We start from the raw sequence: 24,598 nt of genomic DNA on the forward strand, positions 1-24,598 counted from the left end.
CTAACTCTGTGTTTTTAATGTGTCAGTGACTATCAATGTGAGAGCAGGTATATCAGTGTGTTCATCAGTGTATCCCTGGGTGTGTTATTGGCTGCATTAATATTCGGCTGGATGGGTCAGTATCTGCTATGGTGTATGCCTGGCCGTGCCACTGTCTGCATTAATGTATACCCATGTGTGTAAGTGTATACATTAGTATCACCCTGGATGTGTCACTGCATGTGTCAATGTGTGCCTGAATGTGTTATTGGATGCATTAGGGTTAGGTGTGCCAGTGTCTATATTGGTTTATACCTGGGTATATCAAAGTCTGCATTGGTGTATGCCTGGGTGTGTCATTGAATGCCTGGGTGTCTTATTGGATGCATTAGTGTTTGGATGGGTGTGTCGGTGTCTGCATTGGTGTATGCCTGGGTGTGCGAGTGTCTGCATTGTTTAGTCCTTAGTGTGTCAATATGTACCTGGGTGTGTTATTGAATGCATTAGTGTTTGGCTGGATGTGTTAGTGCAGTGTGTGTAGTTGGGCATGTCAGTGACTGTCTCGATGTGTGCCTAGGAGTGTCCGTGGCTGTATCAGTGTGAGCCTGTGTGTGGGAGTACCTCTATTTGTATGTAGATGGGTATGTGAGTTGCTGCACTGATTTGTGCCTAGGTGTGTCAGTAACTGTACCAATCTGTGTTTGGGTGTGCATACTCAAAATCTAAAGTTATGGAATAACACTGCAAGAACTAATTATTGAAGTACATTTCTCCAATAGATGGTGCCACTGATCAGTATAAAAAGAAAAAAGAAAAAAAATCTACATAAGTTTTGCAATTAATAGAATTACAAAAGTAACTTACAATTTCGACAATGCAAAAAGACACAATTCAAAGAAATAACTAGACATTTCTCATACTGTAAAGGTATGTTTATTAATATAAATAAGCATCTAAGTTTCCCCTTTTTACTGTTCTCACCTTCTTTACTCATGCTCCATAAATGATGTACTTTTTAAGCAGATATCAATGAACAGTGGAGAAAAAACAACCATAAAGATTGTAGAAAAAAACTGCTCACTTCCTCATTGTATTTAAAGAACAATGTGCATTGCGCTCACTACAAATAAATAATCATAACACAACGTATTTAACTATTTACAAATACACTTTTGTGCACAACTACTTGCAGGTATATCTTCAGACCAGCAAGTACAAAAGAAAGTGATGTCTACAAGCATTTTAGAATACCTTCAGGGGAAAACATTACAGCTAAATATGTGCAGTGTAATTTTTGTGGCATACAGTTACCCAGCAGTACTGCCAAGTATTATTCACATGGAACAAGTTCCAAATGTAAGCATTTAAAACTATTCATGATAGGGTGTACAACTGAATGATGCAGGAGAAACTAGGTGCAGCAGAATATTCCATCTCTAGAGCTCTCTTGGGAGAATCTTCATCGGCTGTAACCATTCCAATACCAGAAGGCATGAAGATAGATTTGAGTGAGATGGTTACTCACAGTGCAATATTCCACATGTTTGTCCTTGTAAAAATGTCTACTGTTGGTCCATTTTGTATACTCATGCAGCACAAATGATGTACTGTTGAGATAATCATAAATGATTGGCTGGGAAAAATCAACTATAAAGTTTGCCCAGACGTGGGCCCCTTGTTCACTTTGCCACTGTATTCAAGCTAGCCTGGCTGATATGGGGTGTTACCCCGAAACCGGTCCCAGGATGCATGTTTACAGACCAGAGAAAACCAGGCTTGGCAGTTCAGGCTGGACTGTTCCCATGAGGCACAGGGTCAAGACTGATTTGCATCTAGCTGGGTCCGAACTGAGGTGGCAAAGCGAGCTAAAGAACGATGATGGATTCAACCCAGATCATTGACTGGGGGTGAGTGTCTGAAACGTTTCAGTGCTCCGTCCATCATCTCCTTGTGTTTTCTTTGTTCGCCCTAAGTTGGCAGGGTATGGCCAGACGTCAGTCCTTGCTCACTTTGCCACTGGATTCAAGCTGGCATGGCTGATGAGGGGTGTTACCCCAAAACTGGTCCCAGGATGCTTGTTTCCAGACCAGGGAAGACCTGGCTTGGCAGTTCGGGCTGGACTGTTCCCATGAGGCACAGGGTCAAGATTGATATGTATCTAGCTGGGTCTGAACTGGGGTGGCGAAGTGAGCTAAAGAACAATGATGAATTCAACCCAGATCTGTGACGGGGGTGAGTGTCTGAAAAGATTCAGTGCTCTAACCATCATCTCCTTGTGTTTGCCATGTCCTTAATGGGAAGAGTGGCCCTTTACAAAATTATATACCTGCCCAAGTTCTTATATGTTTTCCAAAATATGTACCTATTATAGTGTTGACAACTTCTTTTTAGGCTGGTTGATGGGTTAAAAAGATTGTTGCTATGGAACGGGGCTGCATGGATTGCACTATCCGCGTTGACCAGGAAACCAGAGGATAGGGGGATGGCTTTAGTGAACTTTTGTCCTTACAACTGGGCATCCTAACTGTTGGTTGCTAATGACTGGCCCTTTACCGCACTTTGAGAACCCTTTCTCCTGGCAGACAGGACTGCAATGAACCCGGAGGTATATGTAAGTCTGCTGTATGGCAGGAAGCATTTGAAGCCACACCGAGCCCAACTGCTGTGGTGGCACGGGTGTGGCAGATGATGGCAAGACAGCTGTGCTAGAGCGACTGGATTACTCTGGACCCCCCCCCCCCAATGGGACACTGAATTACTCAAAAGCCTTTAACTTGTGGAAGGCCCTCGTAAATGTGACATTACAGGTACCACTAATTTGGGTGACGTATGGTCGGATAATGGGTTGATAGCCTTCCTCGGCTTGCAGAGGAAATACGAACTTACAGGGAGGCAATATTTAAGATATCTGTAGGTTCGGTATATTCTACAAGGATCTACTACAGGACATAATGGAGGACTCCCCACTAGAATATAATGTTGTGGAAGCTCACTTGATGAAACATGCCAAATCTCAGATCTTCAGCACCCTCTTGTCACATAGTCTTTCTTCACTGACCACCCTGAGTGATGAATGGGTGCGGGACCTTGTGACACTACGTGGTGGAGGCCTGCAGCCACCTTAGGGTGGTGTCTATAAAGGCAGACTTCCTCTTAGTTCAATTAAAAACTCTTTATAGGACCTATAATACACAAGCAAGACTATATTGTATCAGGGTGATCGATAGTAAGCTCTGCTTGCGGGACTGCAATCAAGTTGGGACATTGCTAGACACCCTCTGGTACTGTCCCAGACTACAAAGTTTTTGGCAGATGGTCACTCACATTGTGTCCTGGGTGATTGGGGATGACTTGGCACTTACCCCACAATTGATGGCTCTGGGAATATGGGGACAAACAGGTCTTGAACAAATACACACTCCTCCTTTGAAACATGAAGCTGGCAAATGCGAGGTGTGATGTAATCTGACTTTGGGGGAGTGCGGTGGTGCCTACCCTAGCCCTCTGGAAGTAGAGCATGGAGTGGTGTATGAGGGCAGAGGAGATGCTGTATAAGGCCAGGGGATGCCCCAGAAAATTTGCTAAGATATGTGACCCCTGGCGCTCCTGGGAGGACTCACCAAGCCGGGGAGGGTATTGTGCCCGAGGAAGCGGCCTAGAAATGGACACCGAGGAGGCATCTGTCTGGCCCCAATGTGGGAGTCCTACAAGACTAAGGGGAACTTCCATCAGCAAATGTTATACTGCTTCGTATTTCCATATTTTGTTGTCATGGCGTTTGTGATCCTTGAGTGGCGTCTTGCCCTTCATGCCTACTGTTGGCTCTTTGTTTATTGTTTCAATGTTTTGTATAACATGAATGTGTATAGGGGCCAAATTCCAATGGGCAACTTGTACAAAAGCGTGCACAGCTATAGAGACAATGTGTCATAAATTAATCTTTTTCAAACAATATGATTATACTATTCTCATTATGTTTATTTATCCATAATCAAATTTTCATTGTTTCTTTTTTGCGTTAACAGGGGATACACTACTTCATCCCAGAACGGGTGAATAAATATAATTAAACTATTCTGTGGACTGCAATTCCAGTAATGTAGTATACACAATCAAATTCCCATGTGGCTTATTATATGTAGGTAAAACAGAAAGGAAACTGAAAATTCGTCTTAAGGAACAGAGGAGCATGATAAGGAACAACAACTTCAATTCCAGCTTGGCAGTCCATTGGAACCAGAATCGACATACTATCACACAAATGAAGTTTCAAATTATTGAACTAGTGCCAATTCTACAGGGAACAGAAAACTCAAAAAAACTATTACAGCGAGAGGCCTTTTCCATTAAAAAATTAAACAAATTGAATGCGTGAGGATTGAATGACAAATTTGAGATGGCATGTTTTCTGTAACACACTTCTAAGAAGTGAAGTATATCCCATGTAAATGATACATAGTCAACCTCACCCATGCACACATGGATGCCATGTTAAACGAGTAATGCTGTAATGATATGATATAAATCCCAGATTAAGCACTAACTTGAATGCATCCATTTGAACATATGTTATTTTTATATGACAAATGTGCTGATTGTAACCTGACCAGTCATTGACACCATGCTGCATAAAGAGTGCCGCTATCCACACAACACACACACGAATTTGTAAGGGTGATAAAACCAGACCTGACCAGGGCACGTAGAAAGGAAATAGATTTCCCCACCAAAGAGGCAGTTGAGATGTACTTAAGGGCTTTTAAGATCAGTTATGATATTTATTAGTTTGCGGGGGTTTTCTTCCCAGACTGATAGATGAGCGTGATGATGCTTTTCTATGGGGTGCGTGTAGACATCCATTATGGTATGATCATATCACACTTAAAAAAGTCTTTGTGCCTTGTAATATTGTGCTGACGCTAAAGGATGGATCCACTGCAACTAGGTGCATTTTCTGACCATCTACCTTCTTCTTCATATTGATCCCTAACCTCTTTCCGATTCAGTTTAGTTTTGCAAGCATTGAGTTAGCGGTGACCTTAGTTACTATTCACCACTCCATCATGGCGCTAATGTTGAATGCGGTCGTTATCGCGAGATTTCATAGGTACATAAGATGTCGGAGATTTAGCATTCGTGAATGCTACGACGCGAAGGTTACAGAGAGAGTTACGGATATAGATGGAAGAGGTAAGAGCATGAGAGGTTTGAACAAGTTGGTAGTAGTAGAACTTTTGCACAGACTAGTTGCGCTGTTCTGATGCACGGTTTTATTATACTTCCACAGTGCTAGCAGCGAGCGGTTTTGCACTGGTGATCTTGTGAAGTTTGAGTGAAGTTTAAAGGTCCAGCATAGACTTACACTGTCACTGATATATGGTGTGGGTTGCGTTTTCTGAAAAGCATGGTCTCTTGTGAACTTGTAATATTTTTGGATCATTTTAGGTTGAAGTGCATTGAGAGGGCCTTCGAATTGTAAGTAATGGTTTCTGGTATATGGTCAATCTTTTGGAAATGGGTTTCTCTTTCGGCATGAGTAGATTGGTTTCACTTAGGGATGCTTGACTTGTGGACTACCAGGTAGAATGGTGATCGGCACTGATAAGATCTCAGAAAGATAAGTCAACACAGGGGTACTTTACCCCGCTTGGTAATGGTATTCACATTCCAACACAACATATATAAAATTACAAAATTTGTGATGTGTTATGAACCATATTTGTACATAAATGTTTTTTGTTTGTTATTTACAGACTTTCCCCGGACGAAGGGACATTAGTCCTGAAAGACATTGGGCGCTGAAATTCAATGCTATCATTTTTTTATGATGATGATTTGTTTGTACGCATTATAATTTGAATTATGTGAATAATAATTCTGTTTGGAAATCTTTGTTCATTGTATATTGTTAGTAACGCAAACAAATAAACAATGGAAATATGATTATTGATAGATACACATAATGAGAAGAGTATAATCATATTGTTTGAAAAGGATTAGTTTGTGACACATTGTCTCTATAGCTGTGCATGATTTTGTCCAAGTTGCCCATTGGAACTTGGCCCCTACACACATTTAAGTTCACGCTAGGCAACTTAACACAAACGTCAACAAGGATCAATCGGTACAACTATGTTAGATGGCGTTGCGTATGTCTGTAATCACGGGGCATAGTTGTCAGTCAGCGTTCCTTCGATGAACCTCGGAGCGCACATGCAACGCCATCTAACATAGTTGCAGCACGACGTAACAACCTATTGATCCTTGTTGACGTTTGTGTTCCAGAGGAAGGCAGCTATCTGTTGCCCATCATTGTATAATTTTGTTGCAAATTCGCCATATGTACCCCTGAAGAAGGGTTATTACAACCCGAAATGTATTGGGTCATGTGTTCATGCATACCTAAAACTTGGTGTTTTGTCTGTTGCATAGCTTGAGCTTGATCAAGTTAAAATTCTTCATTTTGAGATGGTTATTGTAATAGTAATTTGGATACAACTTATGTTTGAATTAACAATGTAAAGAAATTGTTAATGAAACTGCTTTGTTTTGAACTCGTTTTATTCATTGAGTGAATCCATAAAAGGATGATCAATAAGAAGCCTTAGCGACATTGCTGTGCACTTCACAGGGCCGGATTTTTCTGTGTCCTCACATTTACAATTATTCCCAGCATGTGAGCAGCGTTGGGATTGGTCTCAGTGCCTTGGTTAAGCACTCAGACAAAGAGTGGGAGCCTGTGTTGTTTTCTCCACTCAACTGTACAACACAGCTCAGTGGAGAAAGGCTAATTGCGCATGGCGGTTAGGTCGGCCCCAGAGGGCCAGCCATTCCGTCATGTGCACTTGGCAGTGCCCACCACTCCCCCCTCCTCCCTGGTTCTGCAGCGTCAGGATGGGAGGCCACGCCCCTCCCTCACAGGCTGCAGGGCTAAAAATAAAATGATAAAAATGTTTTCTTATCATTTTATTTTTACCCTTTGCCTCTGCTGGCTTTCAGCAGGGGGGGCAATGTTCCTCTGCCATAACAGAAGAGCCGTCCCTGAGTTTTCCTGTCAGTATACAATTTCTTCAATCAAGTCTCATTGTTTATAGAAGCTGAGGCCTTCATTTAGAGCTTTGCGGACTCGCTTCCTTCTCACAAATGTGACCCACTACTACTACAAGTAAATTAAAGCTGATGGCACTTGTAATATGGAAGACAGAAGATCATGTACATCAAACTCTAAATAAGGCCTCGAGTCTGCTAATTTGCCTACCTTCACAGATACAATCTCCAGAATGTCTGGCCATATATTGTTGATGCAGAGAGTCTGCAGTGAACTCATCTGGCCTTATTTGGTGTTTGGCTGTTCATAGAGCATCAGGTTCCTTCTAGACTGGGTCGTGATAACTTCATGGGTAAGAGGCGTTCCAAAGTCTGCAGTGTTCGAGTGAATTCTTCAGCACGTGTAGACACAAACCCTCTATCCAGTGATGCCTTAATAACTTACATGGGTAGAACCATGCATGGGACACGGCTCCAGTGCTGAAAGTTGTGGTCTCTTCTGCACTGACATCATTGCTATCAGTGACCCAGCTGTTATGTGCTGCAGTCAGGGCTTGTGTGTTACAGCTTCACGAGTCTCCTCAAGTCCAGGAAGACCTGCATTCTTGGCTCCCCACCACCCACCTGAAACTGGGTGTGGACTTGACGAATACAATAAATTAGTAATAAAACGAAGGTGGCTGCGGAAAAAGTTGGACCCCCACAGCTCCCTGCTTTTGCTACCTCTCACCACCGTCCACGTCCCGGTTTTATGATAGAGTATGGACATCAAAAGTGGGGAGAGGAGTTGGCCTAACGGCTTGGGCGGTGGACCTCGAATATGGGGAACTGGGTTCAAGTCTCAGCAATGACACTGAACATCCTGTGATTCTGGGCAAAATCACTTAATCTCCCTGTGCCCTACAAAAAAAAAAATGATTGTGTCCTCATGTAATGCAACTGGTGCTATGTAAAGCACCCTGATACCCCATTGGGGTCAAGTTCGCACTATATAAAACTCTGTAAAAAAAAAAAACTATTAAACTATCATAACCTAAATATGGACTAACAAAATATCATGAGACAAGTGTACATGGGTAAGAACAGCTTCACTAGTCTTAACTCAACAGCTAGGTATCTTTAATAAATATATATCCACATGGTGCCTATATGTGTAGACAAGTATAGTAAACCCATGCTCATCTTTTCAGTACACAAATATAAAGATATTTGGAAAGATCAATGAATAACCTTAGTCAAAGATCACGGTCCCTTAGGTTTCTAGTGACATACACCGGAAAAATATGACTTATAAAACAGAAACAGGAACATCAATCAATCAGATTTTATTGATATAGACCTCGTCAGAGATCCACAATATAAAAAATACCATATATACATAAAATATTGTTAGTCATAGTTTAAATATTTCTAAAACAGCGGTAAAAAAGTTTTTTTTAAATGTATATACAATCGGGGAGCTCTTACTAACCAAACAGATCTATGGTTCTAGAGATATTATACTTAGTACAGATAGGTTTTATAAGGTGTACTCCCTCATAGTGTTCCTCTGTGCCCCCAACCTAACTAGGGATCCATCCTCATATAGGTTTGTGTATTAGGTTTTATAAAACGCCAGCGTGCTTCAAACAGAAGTTTGTTGGTACAAACAAACAGGAACATTGTAAACATATTTTAGGAAAACAACCTAAACACTAGAAAACTTCCCATAAAAATATGGAGAGTTGATAAGATTGTTTTACTCTCTAAGGGGGAGTTTTGATACCAGGCAAAACGCAAGTGAATCACCAACAGAGTACAGCAAATGTCACCTTAGGGCTTAGAGCATTTAAATGGCTATAGAGAGTGGGGAAAGAAAGGTGGGAGCAGGTCCGCCTCTTCATCCGCCCCCCTGCTCCAAACCCCGTCTATACTTTTGGCTGGTGTTTCCCAAATTTCCCAGCAGTCATGCCTTCCAGATTGACTGCCAGGACAAAAGCATACAAACCCACTGTGCGCAAGGCTGGATATAATAACACACGCACACACACACACACAATCGAACTCGCAGATCAGCAAGGGGCATAGAAATGAGGAAGAAATTTGAGCCCCGCTGACATCCTGTAGCAGGGCGGAGGGAATATGGCCAGGACTTCGACCGCGTGACAGACCTAATTACAGAACATGCAAAATATGACATTTTATGAAATAATTGAATTACTTGACGGTGCGTGTTGAGCTCGCGGCTCTCCCGTCCTCGTCAAAGGTTTCTGTGCTTTTAGTTGTGGTAAGTTAAAGAATGACATGCCTGGTTCTAAGCCCACTGTTTACCCGCTGCCCTTTCACACTCCTCGCTTCTTAACCCGTTCTTGTCTGGGAGCCCAAGCTCCCCCCTCACCGTTTCACTATCTCGGAGTGTGACCGAATCACGACTCGGAGCAGAGCCCCCCAGAGCACTGAGGGGTAAGAGCGGGGGCAGATGTGCACCACAAGCCGAAGCGGAGATACATTTTATTTACTTGTTCTACTTAAAGACATTAGTTTTTGGATACATATTAACCATTCGCTTTCTGCTGCAACATATCAGTTCCTAGCCGGTCTTTGCCCATATGCTCTACGGATACTGACTGACTCTTTCCCCGGCAAACAGACCGCTTACCTCCGCCGGTTAGTAGGAATCCCCTGGTTGCTTCAGTTGTCTGTTGTCATCGGTCGCAGCACTGAGAGACTGAAGATGAGGCGCTTCCGGGTCCGCAGCATCTGCCCACCCTTCTTCGTAGGAGCCAGAGAATCTAGAAATTGGGTCGGGTCCCAAATCTTCGGACCAGCTGCGAGCGTAACGGGCTGAAGGGCGGTGAGGGGCCGTGGGAGGAGCTCTGTGTCAGCAGCCACAGGCTGCACCAGTATTCAGCTGAGAACAGGAGGTCCCGCTTCCATTCTTTTTTAACATCGAACACGTTAGAAATTATAACGGTTTTACCTGGAAAAGGAGAGAAAAATCGTCCATTTATATTCACGTAGCACCCCAGTGAGAAGGTGCAGTAATACCTGGACTCAGGACCCTGAGAGGAACACTCCACCAAAATTAACGTTTTATTCTATTACACTCGCAGTCTAGGAGAGAACATTTAGGATGTTTGCATTGGGGTGCATCACATGAATAACTGTCGTTTTCCCAAGATCAATGCGTGATTAGTTAGCCCAAAATCCTGTTTCTTTCTTAGAAATTTGGGACTAGTAGACTTATGTATCCTACTATTAAACCAGGACTACACGTCCTAGAATTGTAATTAACAAGCATTTGCAATGCAATAGGTCTTGCATTACTGATAGTTTGAGGTATTGGCGTTGCAAATAATAATGCAACGGTAATAGCTCATACTTTCAGTAATGCAAGACCTAGTGCATTGCAAATGCTTGCGTAGTGAGCCAGGAACCAGTATTGTATGTCTCAGTGCAGTATCGTAAGCTGCTCCTAGAGGTCCCTAGTGAGCACAGCACCAGCACTGCATGTCTAGGTGCAGTACTGCAAGCTGCTCCTAGAGGTCTATAGTGAGCAAGGCACCAGCACTGCTTGGCTAGGTGCAGTACCGCAAGCTGCTTCTAGAAGTCCCTAGTGAGCAAGGCACCAGCACTGCATGTCTAGGTGCAGTACTGCAAGCTGCTCCTAGAGGCCTATAGTGAGCAAGGCACCAGAACTGCTTGGCTAGGTGCAGTACCGTAAGCTGCTCCTAGAGGTCCCCAGTGAGCAAGGCACCAGCACTGCATGTCTCGGTGCAGTACCGCAAGCTGCTCCTAGAGGTCCCCAGTGAGCAAGGCACCAGCACTGCATGTCTCGGTGCAGTACCACAAGCTGCTCCTAGAGGTCCCTAGTGAGCAAGGCACCAGCACTGCATGTCTAAGTGCAGTACCGCAAACTGCTCCTAGAGGTCCCTTGTGAGCAAGGCACCAGCACTGTGGAGCTCTTTTGGTCACATCTGATACTGCACCCTGCAGAAGATATGGTAAATCCACCCTACCCATAATGCATGCCAATGCATATAGTACTACGAGTACATTCAAATAGCTATGTCCATATATACAATTAGCAGTTTTGAAATGTGACACAAGAATAATTACGTTAATTTTGGATTAGGTTGTACTCTGTGGAGCTGATTAAGGGAAATTTGTAGACGGTCTCTTATAAATGTGAGATGTTCTAGTGAGCGAAGGAACCACTGCAGCCTAGCTTAGGGCCAAGTGTGTGTTTTGTCTGAAGTTTTTTAAGAAAATAGTGCCTTGAGGCTGTAATTAAAATGTAGGAGAGTAACAACACATGTAACAGGGGGTGTCCTCATAGGAGGTTACAAGAAGAGACAAGGCGGTACTAAGAGGGGACTACTAAGCCTATTGACCAATGAAAAGCCACCATTTACAAAGGACAGGGACAGGAGCCAATTAAAAAGATGGGTGGAAAGTGGGAAGAGCTTTATGCCCATATCTTGAATACAGCATGTCTCGAAGAGACAGCGCAAGCGCTGCCTATGCAAGACCTGAAAATTGGGGCTGGATTAACCAGTCACGCTTGGCAGGTATGCCCTTACGGCATCACTGACTTGAGGCCTTGCTCAGAGGCTGTTAGAAATGGGGATCTCTAGTTGGCAGGTTGTTACCCTGTCCAAGTAGAGATCCTTCTTCCCAGTCCGAATAAGGGAGTTACACTTCTGAAATGACCCCTGCTCACCCGCTTGGTAGCTTGGCATGAGCAGTCAGACATCTCAGAGGGAGTGTGTAAAGCATTTGCACATAACATATAGTAATGCAGTGAAAACACTGCAAAAGGACACCACACCAGTTTTAGAAAAATGCCCAATATTTATTTGTGTAAAACAAGACCAAAACGATAATAATCCAACATACAGTTATGTAAAAGTACGCCTAAAGCAAAAATAGACTTTAAAAATAGTTCCTTGAAGTGGAGAGCTCTGTCTAGGGCTACCACGGCAGGGTGAGTCAACAAATCCCATGGTTCTGGCCGACTGCGACGGTGCGGCCCGCCTGCGGTACCTGAAGACCCTTTAAACAGTACCTTTTTGTTCTGGTCAACCGCAACGGTGTGGGCCGGTGGTAGCAGGTGTTGAGGTGGCAGTGTGAAGCAGGGTGGGGTGGCGGTAGGTGCCCTTAGGCCGCAGTGGAGGCAGCGGCTTGGTGGCAGTCGTCCAGTGGCGTCCGTGAGACCATGGCTGCGATACAAAGTGAGGTGGTGCTCATTGCGGTGCTGACGATCACGGTGTCAGAGAGTGTCGGTCATTGGGGTTGGCGTCGGTGGGCCAAAGGCTGCGGGGTGAGACGGGGCGGTGCTTAATGTAGCTTACGAGCGGGACCCCCAGACTACAGTGTAGACCACAACGGCGATGTCAGTTGGCAGCGCAGTCGGGGAGACCAGGGCGGCGGAGTGAAGCGAGGTGGTGCGGAGTGCGGTGCCCACAGGTCACGGTGCAAACAGCATCTCGGTGGCAGACATCGTCGTCGGTGAGACCAGTGTTGCGATGCAAAGTGCAGCGGTACCCTCTGTGGTGCCTTCAGGTCACAGAACCACCACCAGTCTTGGTGACAGCATTGGGTTGCGGTTTCCCTCTGTGGCAACAGAGGCGGTACCCAGAGGAAGGTGAAGTCTTTGCTGTTCCTGACAATTCTTGAATAGGGGACAAGCTCTACATCAAGCCCTTGGAGAAACTCAAACAAAGAAGTTGCAGGAAGTTCAGTCCAGTCCTTTCTCTGCCCAAGACAGAAGCAGCTACTGCAGGCCAACACAGCAAGGCACTCAGCAAAGTGGTGGTCTCTCCTCACAGCTTTGCCAGCTTTTCTTCTTGGCAGGTTCCTTGATCCAAAAGATTTCTAAAGTTCTAGAGTCAGGGCCTCAATATTTATAACACATTTTCTCTTTGTGCTCTTTGTGGCTAGGATCTCTGAGCCCAGTCTAAACCAGTTCAGCCCTCTCTGGCCTAGCTTCACTACTGGAGGTGGAGACAGCATTGTGCAGAGGAGACTCTGCCTATTCAGGTGCTAGTGAAAACTCCTCTCACCACTCTAAATGCAGACCAGGCCTATTCACCTTGTAAAGGCAGGACACACCTCAACCCCCCTTGTGGCTGTCTACAGTGAATGCAAATCCCCAGCCTCTGTCACTCCAAAACAAGACAGTCAATAAACAACCCAGCAGAGGCACATATAATGGTAAACAAGAAAATGCCTACTATCTAAAAGTTTGTAGAGGAAGGGGGGTTTGGTCCTGCTAAGGTCAGGAAGGACCTATTATAGTATTATACAAGACAAGAACCTGACCTGCTATTTAATGATGCTTTTCAATAATTAAACAGTCTGAGACCTTTATCTAGTTCGAATGGTTTTACGTAATTTAATTACTTTGTGCAAAGCAAGCGTTTTGTTCAATAGGACATTGTAAAATCATGTCTTTTCAAAAGATACACTTGATTAGAGAAACTGTAATCCATGTTTAACATAAATTAAGACCATTCGAACTAGATAAAGGTTTCAGACTGTTTAATTATTGAACAGTATTATTAAATAGGAGGTCAGGTTCTTGTCTTGTATAATACTATCTAAAAGTGGCATTTTCAAACCCATAATTTAAAAACCATCTCCCTAAAAAGATGTAATTAAATTCTGAGTTCAGAGAGCCTAAACTCAATTTCTCTATCTTGTCCCAATGGAATGTTATACTTGTAAGATGTTACAAAGCAACTCCTATGTTAGCCTGGGGGCAGATAGCCTTTTAATAGTGAAAAACACAATTGGCAGTATTTCACTATCAGTACATGTCATACACACCAGGACAACATGTCCTACCTTTCACATACACTGTGCCCTGCCCATGGGTGTACCTTGGGCCTACCTTGTAAAAAAGGGAAGGTTAGGGCCTGGCAAGTGGGGTACTTGCCAGGTCGACATGACAGTAAAAACTGTGTGCAGACACTGCAGTGGCAGGTCTGAGACATCTTTGAAAGGCTGCTTGTGTGGGTGGCACAATTAGTGCTGCAGGCACACTAGAAAAAAGACAGGTGGAACATGCCAAAAGATGCCAGATCTAACAGAGGCCCAGCTTTCAAAAGCGCAGTGGGTGAAGGAGCACCAGGGCCCAGGGATATGACGGCCTTGTTGCACCACAATTCTATTTGACTTTTGCTACAAAGCTAGGGTGTAAGGGAGCTATTTCCTTGCTTTAACTAGGTTCATGGAACCCACATTCCTTACTCAACTACATGAAAAGCATTGGGTTCCTCATGACTCCTTTTTTGAACATCAGATAATGCACTTTTTGTTCTCACTAACAACTTTGCCACTGTGTGACATAGTCAGCTCAGAGAAATAAAATATACCTGGTGAATTTCAGTAGTTTTTAGTTTTTTTAAATGCAGGTTGGGTCAAGCCTAGCAACGCACATGTGCTGCTCTGCGAGGCATGCTGTCTCCAGAACATGTCCTTTAAGTACCTCCCATCTTTTCTATTGGCTCCTGTAAGTGGAGAGGTGTGGTGCAGCAGCCAGGGCAGCTGACTTCAGAGCACATAGTTCACGGTTCGATCCCCGGCTCCTGCGACAGCTCAGCTCAGCAACATGTGCTTCTGGGCAATAGCTCACTTAATTTCCTCGACGGCCCCCAGTGCCTTGAGACCCGTAAGGGTGAGTAGTTTGCACTTTACAAATTGGGATTTATTTATTTACTTTTAGTGCCTTTCCTAAATGCCTACTTTTATTTGGTGAATATGCTTAATTAGTCCCACCTTTTGGTGTTTCAGGCCCTCTCAGGCGACTGCCCCTGTTACTGTTGTCTTACTCTTTTTTTAATGTATCTTCCTTCCTGCAAACTCTTTTTTTTGTGCTTTCCCTCGGCTTCTGTATCAGTACAGTGCCCGCTTCACGTACGCCGCGCTGCATGTTTTGGATGGCAGCACGGCGTGAAGGCATTTATATTTTCTAACCGGTAGCATGTGTCAAAATGTGTTTTTTGTTTTTGCTGCACAGCGCCAACAATGCTTGTTTATTTTAGCGCTGTTTGTTGAAGCACCACGGTTTACATGATTCTGTGAGAACCTGACCTGCACCCAAGCACACACATATTGGGAAGTATCAGCCACCCTCTCCCACCTATGTGCTGCAGCACAGGTGCCGTCTGACCAGCGGCAGCAGTAATATACAACCTGAAGACCTCTCCCCTCTGGATTCAGCGTGCGCTCCTCCCCCCACTTTGGGTCCCAGTTCAGGGTCATGCGCAGGTAGTGGTGGTTTTTGTAAGTAAAACTACTTGTAAAGTGCCCTCTGCTTCGAAGCTGTCACTGCTCGCAATTCAGTTAATCTCCCTGCTCGTCGCTGCTTGTTTTATTTTTGTTTTTTTGGCACTGATATTTTGCTAGTAGCACACAATGTTGGCAAAAGAGAGGAGAATGCCTGGTTGCAGCCATCAATGTCTACCTTGAGAGGCACTGGGTTTCCATCATCTCCCCTGGGTGTTTCACAATCCTTTTGATCTGTGATAAGGATGTGAGGGAACACTTTATTGCCCTATATTTGCCTGTTCTTTCCCCAGCCTGTGTAATCAGTGCTTGGGTACGTCACAGACGTGCAAAAAAAAAGCCTCTGGAAAGGGCAGGGTTATTGTGGTGGGACCAATGAGATTCAGATAAACAACCCGATTTAAAAACATCAGCGAGGGAGGGCACCCTACACCGGCTCTCTAAGCATTCGCCCCTCTCAAATGCCATAGTGCTAATAAACTTACATGGTTATATTTCACTATTTCAGATCGGCAAATCTCTGAATCTTTGTTTTTAAACAGGCTTCCAAGGCCCTTTCATTGGAGAGTCCTACAAACACCGTTGTAGGAATACAGTTAGGGCAGTGTCGTTGCAGATCACAAGCCCCTCAATATTTCCGGAATCGGTGCCCGGGAATGAGTTATCTGGCGTAGTACATGCCTCCTACCCAGACCAGCCACCTCAGTACAGTGCATGGAGGTGAACAGGAGAGAAGAGGATGCAGAACCGCTAACGACAAGTACCAAACCGGAGCAGGAGGGTCAGCTGAAGCCATGAACTCCACTGCCAGTGGTCATTACAGCCCACTGCAGAACACCATGGAGGACATTCCTGAGACTAATCAGCAGTATAGTACTGAGGCCAAGGGTGTACTGCATGCCTTGGCGAAGAGCCAGTGGGACCACAGCAGAGCGTATGACAACTGGAAGCATCTGAAGCCATGCCCTCCACTCCCAGTGGTCATCTCAGCCCACTGCTGAACCCCGTGGAGGACATCCCTGAGACTAATCAGCAGCACAGTACTGAGGCCAAGGGTGTACTACATGCTTTGGTGAAGGGCCAGTGGGATCACAGCAGAGAGTACGACTCCTAGCAGCATCGACAAGCCATCTGGAAGGCTTGCCTCCTGTCGGAATAGCAGTAGCCAGGCTGGTTTCTGAGTGCTTACAAGTGGCTCTGTGATGTGACTTCTGTCAGTAATTTTTTTAACTGGGTGACTTGCGTTAATTACAAGATGTATTTTTAGGCCATAGGTCTTCAGATCAGAGGCTGTGCTTCTTGTTACAGCATTGCTTAATTTGAGCCGGTGGGGGGCACCAGCACTTACTTTTGGGAACTGCACTTAGTTTTCTGCATCATTTATTTACTGAGCACAAGAGAGGGAACTTTCATAGATGAGAAAGATGGAGGAAGAGAAAAATGGCAAAAGCGTCACAAAACGAGAAATCTGGAACCTCCAGGAGTGAGATTAAGGAGGAGGAAGTGTCTGGTAGAGGATTGAAGGAGCATGAGGTGGTTGTAGAATGACCAGCTATGGTATTCCACACGCAGACCTTTAATTACGTGGTCCCGGGCTTCTGAGCTGAATTTAGGGCACTGGCTCTCTTTCTGTCACAAACTAAGCACTTTGGACCAGAGGCTCTGCTCCCTGCAGCACAATGCTGCTGATACCACTGTTCTAGAAATGGGACCTGAAGAACCAGAATCTTTTGGGTCTGGCGGCGCAGGGTACGCCATAATCTCCTGGGTTCTCCTGCTTCAGCTAACAGAGACACGGGGACACTCTGTCGGCGTAAAAGATCAGATTTTATTAGCTGCAGCTAGTACAGTTGTCCTAGAAGTACACACGGTATGTTCTCAGGAGACTGCCACTTCACTCCGTGGCGTACAATCTTATATTGGTATAGGAGACATATACATTAACCAGAAAACACTCCCATCACACACATCGAGAACCAATAAGGGAAGTTTGAGATAGGACAGAGCCAATAGAAAAGGTTGGAAATCAAGGTATCGAGTAACTCGAAGAAGCCTCTCCTTCAACTGTGTTTGCCACCCCTCCCCATAGGCTAAGGTATTAACGTGTCTGTAACTGACTTGCAGGTGGCGAGATACGTTTGTGTGTTCTGGAGGACAGTTGTGAAACTAGAGAATACGAGCAGAAGACAGCGAAGGCCAGAAGATAAGATAAAGTCAAAAGAGAATAGTGTGAACCAACAGATAGTTAAGACAGGGATTAGAAAAACCAGGCAGGGATTAGTGTACTCGGCCAGTCCCTAACACCAGCTTTGTAAATAGAGGCAGAAGGCTATTTTGACACAGTATTGCAGGAAAAGCAGAAAAGACTTTGTTCGCCGTGCTGCCTGAGTGAGGGCAACACAAAATGGCAGCGGTTTACAAAATGGCGGGTCAATACGATCGAGATCGAAAATCGAATTTCCTCAGACCCTCCTTTTGCCAAAACTCAGGCAATAACATACGGACTCATGTTAATCTGAGTCGATGTCAATGGTCATGAGGTCATCAAGCTGTTGTTGCAACATCATTTTGATTTTCTCTGTTCTCTGTGACTTAGGGTTTGGGATGCACATAGTAGCACAAAGGTCACAAATGGCGGGACCACAGTGCATACAGAGACAACAAGAGAAAATGATGGCCAAAACCATTCCAAGGAACGTTAATACCTTCCAACCCCACTTGGACAGTAGTCCCCAAAACCACCCCAATAATGACCATTCTCCTTCGTCCTGATGAATCGACTCGGAGATTATGTGTAACTTAGAGATGGCCTGGTATACTGTCGGAGCGTCATCAGGTATTTAAATACAGCAACTTGATTTGATCAATTTACAGACTCCACCACGATCTGCAAGAATAATATCTAAAGCAACTCGATTCTGTAATGTCATAAGACGATCTGCCTGTAGTTCCGCTGTAATATTACTTAGAGCTCCTACAGTGATGTCTATGGTAGTCTCTACTACACGAACCAGTTGCCTCATATTCCTACTGTTTGCCATAGGACCCCAAAAAGGGAGAAATCCTTTAAGGAAGTCTCCTCCCTCTTGTCCTGCTGTGTCTTTGGAATCAATAATCCCTCTGCCATATCTATTTTTATGAAAATTTGAAGAAGCAGTATCTGTATGGGGTAGAAGGAAAGCTAAATAACAGGTTCCAGAAAAACCAGTCGGTAACCATGTATAGGCTCTATCATGACAGATAAAATACGTACCCTGAGATGGTACTAACGGCGGCGAATTCTGAGATGAATGGATGTACGTATGGAAACAAAAGCTTTTTCCCTGTTCGGTGTTAGTAGTCTGACCATTTATTTGCAAACAGAAATTGCCTTGATGAGGTATAGTCCGAATCGGTGGAGATTTGCCCTGTTTAACCTTATCACTAAGACTAGTGATGTAATGGGTGACGTTACAATTAGTGTATGCTTTTCTCTCATCAATAGAAATTTTACTATTATCCATGATTTTAGCCATAGCTACCATTCCCTTTATCAACGAACTATGACTGAAATCTGGTCCACCAATATAAGAACTGACAGGTCGTTTAAATCGGCTCTGATAGGCATTAGAGAAAATGACAAAATAAGCCCAAGCAGAACCTTCATAAGAGAACGGAAGGACTAAATATGGCATCCCTTTTTCTGTGGCATGAGGCATTAGTCCACACACCCAACAGTTGGTTGTATTAATCACTAATTGATGTTGATGTAATAACTGGATAAAAGAGTTATTGTAATATTCGGTTCTTCGAATCAGTTCATGTTGAGGAAGTGTATGAAAAAGATGTGGAGAGATAGTGGAATAAGAAGGCACAGTGATAGAAGAAGGGACAACTTTCTGCTGCATAGCATGAACAATCCAACCTATACACGCCATTAAAATACACAATAATATGAAAATACATAAGGTTATACCACAACGACTATATACTATTTTACAGTACTTCTTCATTTTTTCTTTTCTCTCTCTGTCTCTTAATGTAGTATCCATCTTCTAAGTGGATGCTCACGGCAATCTTCCTCAATCACTTGGTTATGATTATCTGCCGTCCTATGACACTGCACGTCCTGCAGACCTATTGCCACTACTCAGGTCACAACCAAGACTCCTACCGTGACCCTGCAACCGGGATAGAAACTACATGGAAGAGAGAATCTCAAGTTTTCTTCTTCGGTCTAGGTCTCAGATTATAATGAGCCTTATCAGGTACAGTCTGATCCTGAAACAATGTTTGTGGATCTGTGGTATTCAGACGAAGGTGCGGTGGTACAGCTTCCTGGAGAATGTTGTCGCTTTCTTTCTCTGACAATGTTCCATTCACGTGTGCATCACTAAATGGTACAAAACGAGGAACCTTCTCGCTTTCAGAGTCTCTTATACCCTTGCGGACCCACTGATCGAAGGGCAAAGGCAAAGGAACTTTCTTGCAGTGCACACCGTGAATCCAATTCTTCTTTCCTTCAACTTTCACTGCTGTACGAGTGGTCAAGAGAACCTGACGGGGTTCTCTCCAGCCAGGCTCCAAATTCTTCGTCCTTTGGAAATTCTTCACACAGACCCAATCGCCTGGTTGGATGGAATGACCTGAGTCTGTGTAAGCCTCGGGCAAAGCGCTCTGAACCTGTTGATGAAGAATACGCAATTTATTTGTGAGGTCATGAAAGTAATCAATCAACATCGGATATGGTATATCAGAGTACTTTTTAGGGCAAGGGACTCCCCATACGGTAGCTGGGCATCCGAAAACAATCTCATAAGGGCTAAGTCCCAAACGAGAATGCACAGCCGTTCTGGTGGATAAGAGAGCCAAAGGTAGGGCATCGGGCCAACTAAGGCCTGTACTGGCTTGTATTTTAGCCAGTTTAAGCTTTAGAGTGCCATTATAGCACTCTACTAGACCCGCTGAGTGTGGATGGTTTGCCTCATGGAATTTTTGCTTGATGCCAAGACCTGCACAAACTTTTTGCATCACTTGGCCCACAAATTCACTCCCATTGTCTCTCCAGACAATGCGCGGCAATCCAAATCTAGGAAAAAAATTCCTTTAAAAGTATTTTGGCTGTGGATAGAGCAGTATTGTCTTTCAGGGGATATGCCTCTATCCATCTGGAAAAGGCACATACCACCACTAGAACATATTTGAGATTGTTGCATCGTTCCATGTGAATGTAATCGATTTGCAACACCTCAAATGGATAGGTCGAAGGAGCAAAATGACCTGCTGGAGTTGGGGTTCCCTTTCCCGGATTGTACATTAAGCAAATGATACAATGTTTCACTACATTTTCTGTACATTTTGGTATTCCCTCATTCTGCCATACTGGAGCCAAAAGCTTGCATATTCCTTTCGCACTTAGGTGGGCTGGACCATGCGCCATAGTAACTATAGGTAGTACATAGGCGTCTGGTAACAGCCAACGTTGGTGCTCTGACAATTCCACCCAACAACCCATCTCATTTAACATTCCTGTACTTTCTTTCCACTTACTCAATTCTTTCTCTGTAACCTCTTCTTGAATTGATTTCACACTTTCTACTGTGTCTTCATACATTCCTCTTTCTCGGACCCAATTTGCAGGGCCCGCAACATACATGCGACTTGTAGCATCTCTGGCTGTCTTTTTAGCTACCTCGTCCGCAAATGCATTTGCACGACCAATATCGTCAGTAATCTTCTTGTGCGCACTACACTTCACGATTGCTATCTGGGTAGGTAAAGCAAGTGACTCAAGTAGGTCAGTCACCAACTGACCATGTTGTATCTTAGTGCCATGGGAATTAAGGAATCCCCTTTCTTTCCACAGACGTCCGAAATTGAATGCTACACCAAAAGCGTATTGGCTATCGGTATACACATTCACTCTTTTTCCTTTGGATAACACACACGCTCTAGTTAAGGCTATCAGTTCAGCTGCCTGAGCTGAGTTATGTCTGATGCGTGCTGTTTGCACGACTGTATGCAAGGTAGTAACCGAATAAGCTGAAGTTGTCTCTCCATTAGGAAGCTTAAAACAAGAACCATCTACCCATAGCGTTCCATCCGGATTCACTAATGGAGTATCTGTCAAGTCAATTCTACCTTTTGTCTCTTCCTCAGTACGGAGGAAACAATCATGTTGTTCTTGAACACCTTTCTCTTCTGGAAGTGGCAACAAAGTAGCTGGATTTAAAGTGTTACATCGTTTGATGTGTACGTGACTAGCTAAAAGCGTCAGCTCATATCCAGTCAAACGGGCACTCGTAAGATGCTGTGTTTTTGTTTTGTTTAGCAAAGTACCCACTGCATGTGGCACCATAACAATGAGAGTATTATCTAGTACCACTCCAGCCGACTGGCGAATGGAAATAGCTGCTGCTGCTGTCGCTTTAAGACAGCTAGGCAATGCTTTAGCTACTGGATCTAACGTAGCCGAAAAATAGGCACATGGCCGCTGTTTATCTCCAAATCGCTGCGTTAAGACTGACAATGCACAACCTTCTTTTTCATGAACATATAGCGTAAAAGGTTTGCTGTAATCAGGAGTACCTAGTACAGGAGCAGAACACAGAGCAGCATGTAAGTCAGTAACGCTCCTCTGACATTCGTCAGTCCACGGAAGGGGCTGAGGTGTATCTTTCAAAATGAGTGCCAACAAAGGTTTGGCCAACAGAGAGAAGTTAGGGATCCACTGCCTACAATAGGAAGTAATGCCCAGGAAGGCACGTACCTCTCTTTGTGTAGATGACACAGACATTTGCGCAATTGCTTGGATACGTTCTGGGGTTAACCGTCTTCCCTCCTTTGACAAGATATGACCCAAGTAGGTGACCTCACGACGAACATATTGTAGCTTGGAAGGTGAAACCTTATGATTAAGATCAGACAAGTGTCGCAACAATGCAACCGTCACATTCTTGCATATGTCCTCTGAATCAGCAGCTATCAACAAGTCGTCCATGTACTGAATAAGAGCAGCACCAGACGGCAAAGAAAAAGCATCAAGATGACATTTCAAAGCTTGACTATAAATAGAAGGACTTTCACAATAGCCCTGAGGTGCGCGCTTAAACCGGAAGCTTCGGCCTCCAAGAGAGAAACCAAAAATATTGCTACTTTCTTCGGCAATGGGAATACTAAAGAAAGCATTTTTCAGATCGATAACAGAAAACCAAACCGCTGTGGAAGATATCATTGTCAACAGCGCAGTGATATCTGGGACAACAGGAAACTGTGGTACAACAATTTTGTTTACCTCCCGAAGATCAATCACAAAACGATAAACAGGAGGCTGAGAAGGATCAGTGCGTTTAAGAATGGGAAGAATAGGGCTATTACATATGTTTCCTCTCGTTTAATCAACCATTCCCTTCTGGATCAAATCATGAATGATTTCCAAAAGCGCTTTTTCACCTTCAGTGGAAATTCTATATTGAGGAACGCGTGGCAATTCAGCATTGGGCTTGAGAGTAACAACATACGGTGGGATCTCAAGACAACCAACATCATTTGGACCCGCAGCCCAAAGCGTTGCAGGAAGAGAGAGCAATTCAGGTGGGAACTGGTCTTTAGACAAATACATTGGAGAAGTCAATCTTTGTCCTAGAGTAAGATATACACCAGAAGGAGAACAAAATATTGTGGCATGCATTCTTTTTAGTAGATCTAAGCCCAATAGATTCTCGCTGCAACTATTCGTTAAGAGAAGCGGAGCTTCTAAATCATAAGGGCCAATGGAAATAGGCAAAGGGCCAGAGACCGGATTACGAACTGGGGCACCAGAAAAACCTACAGATACATTCGTTAAGCCAGACAAAGGTGCCCCAGGGAGTTTTGAATGAATGATAGAACTTCTCATCTCACCAGTATCTAAAAGAAATGGCTCTGAAACACCCATTGTAGTGACATTAACATAAGGTCCATTCTGATCTACTGGAATCGACACAACTCCCTCACTTTGTCCACGGCTGTCCTAGTTAGCATGAAGACTTTCATTATCGCCTTCAACATAACAATCCTCGTTGTAGTACTGTGTAGACCGAGCGTTTTGTTGATCAAAGTAATTCACAGAATTTGGAGGAGGAAGGGAACGCTGTTCTTGAGTCAACATACCTCGACCTCTACCTCTGTTTACTGACTGGAGGCCAGCACAACCTCATGAAGCAGATGGTGTGCCATTACGCTGCAATAAAACCGGACAACTATTCTTAAAATGACCTTCCTCTCTACAATAGGCACATTGATTAGGACCTAACAAAGGTCGCGGAATATATGGCTCAGGTTTTTGATACACTCTCTGAAACTGTGGAGGCTGTTGAAACTGGGGCTGAGCATAACGAGGTGGATAAGCCTGTTGCAAGATAACCTTAGTTTTTAATTCTTTAGTCTTTTTCTCTTGCTTATCTTTTTCTTCTTTATCTCTATTTTCATAATACTGAGCAGTAGCCAATATCTGGGCTGAAGAAGAAACAGCCCATGAATTCTCGGAGTCTTTCAACTTGTGTGACAGCTCGGGAAGCAGGTTGAATACAAACTTATCTACAAATAATCGCTGTCCACCCTCCGTAGTCATATCCTGACCAATGTGATCAATGAATGTTTCTTCGAAACGAGTGAAAAAATCGGAGACACTTTCATCTTTCTTCTGTTTGCACGCGGCTAGTTTATCCCAGTTAACTCTCAAGGCAGGCATCATCGTTTTCAATAATGTAATAATCCTACCAGGGAGTTCTGAAATCAAAGCATCAGGCTTCGCACCACCAGCTTGGTCTCTATCTGCGGCAGTGATAGTGCTGCAGATCGGAACCTACAAATTCCCCCTACTTCCACGGACAGAGTAATTCCACAGTCACACGCACATACACTCATCATACGCTAGGGCCCATCACACCAACATTTATAACTATTACTCTATCCACACTGAAAGGTACGAGAGAAAACCTAAACCAATCTGCATCTAAGCGAGGTCAATGCAACCTAGAGAAACTGTCTTGAGTCATGATTTAAAACATAGGAAATACATTTGAAACTCAATAAATTGACAAAGAAATAACCAATCGACACTGGAATTCAAACAAATGCTTGTTTATCTAAATTAGTTCAAATGGAAGTCAATCAATAGCAAAATCATTATTCTCATAGTTACCTATTCTAGCTAAATGGGTCAGGACATGTCTCTCAGTAAAGTCTCCCGAGTCGCCGTCCTCTCTCGAGCATAGGTTCAGGAAGAAATGGTCTCAAATGCGGAAAGGAAGGAAGGAAGGAACAGACCCTCTCTAGTCTA

At 44.0% G+C, this 24,598-nt stretch overlaps 1 protein-coding gene across 4 annotated transcripts in view; it reads right to left on the bottom strand.

Annotated features, from left to right (window-relative positions):
• The window catches only part of LOC146811630 (membrane-spanning 4-domains subfamily A member 4D-like), a 416,136-nt gene extending 406,237 nt beyond the window's left edge, over positions 1 to 9,899 (bottom strand). Inside the window, exon 1 of one of the 4 annotated variants that reach the window (XM_085618601.1) lies at positions 9,665 to 9,899. The gene's annotated coding sequence lies outside the window, so the exon portion shown is untranslated. Of the gene's footprint in view, positions 1 to 9,226; positions 9,248 to 9,664 lie in introns of those variants that run through there. The other 3 variants (XM_085618602.1, XM_085618603.1, XM_085618604.1) reach the window with 3 other exon arrangements.
• Positions 9,900 to 24,598: the final 14,699 nt, after the last annotated feature.

The sequence above is a fragment of the Triturus cristatus genome, chromosome 7 (assembly GCF_964204655.1).
Source record: "Triturus cristatus chromosome 7, aTriCri1.1, whole genome shotgun sequence".
Lineage (NCBI taxonomy): Eukaryota > Metazoa > Chordata > Amphibia > Caudata > Salamandridae > Triturus > Triturus cristatus.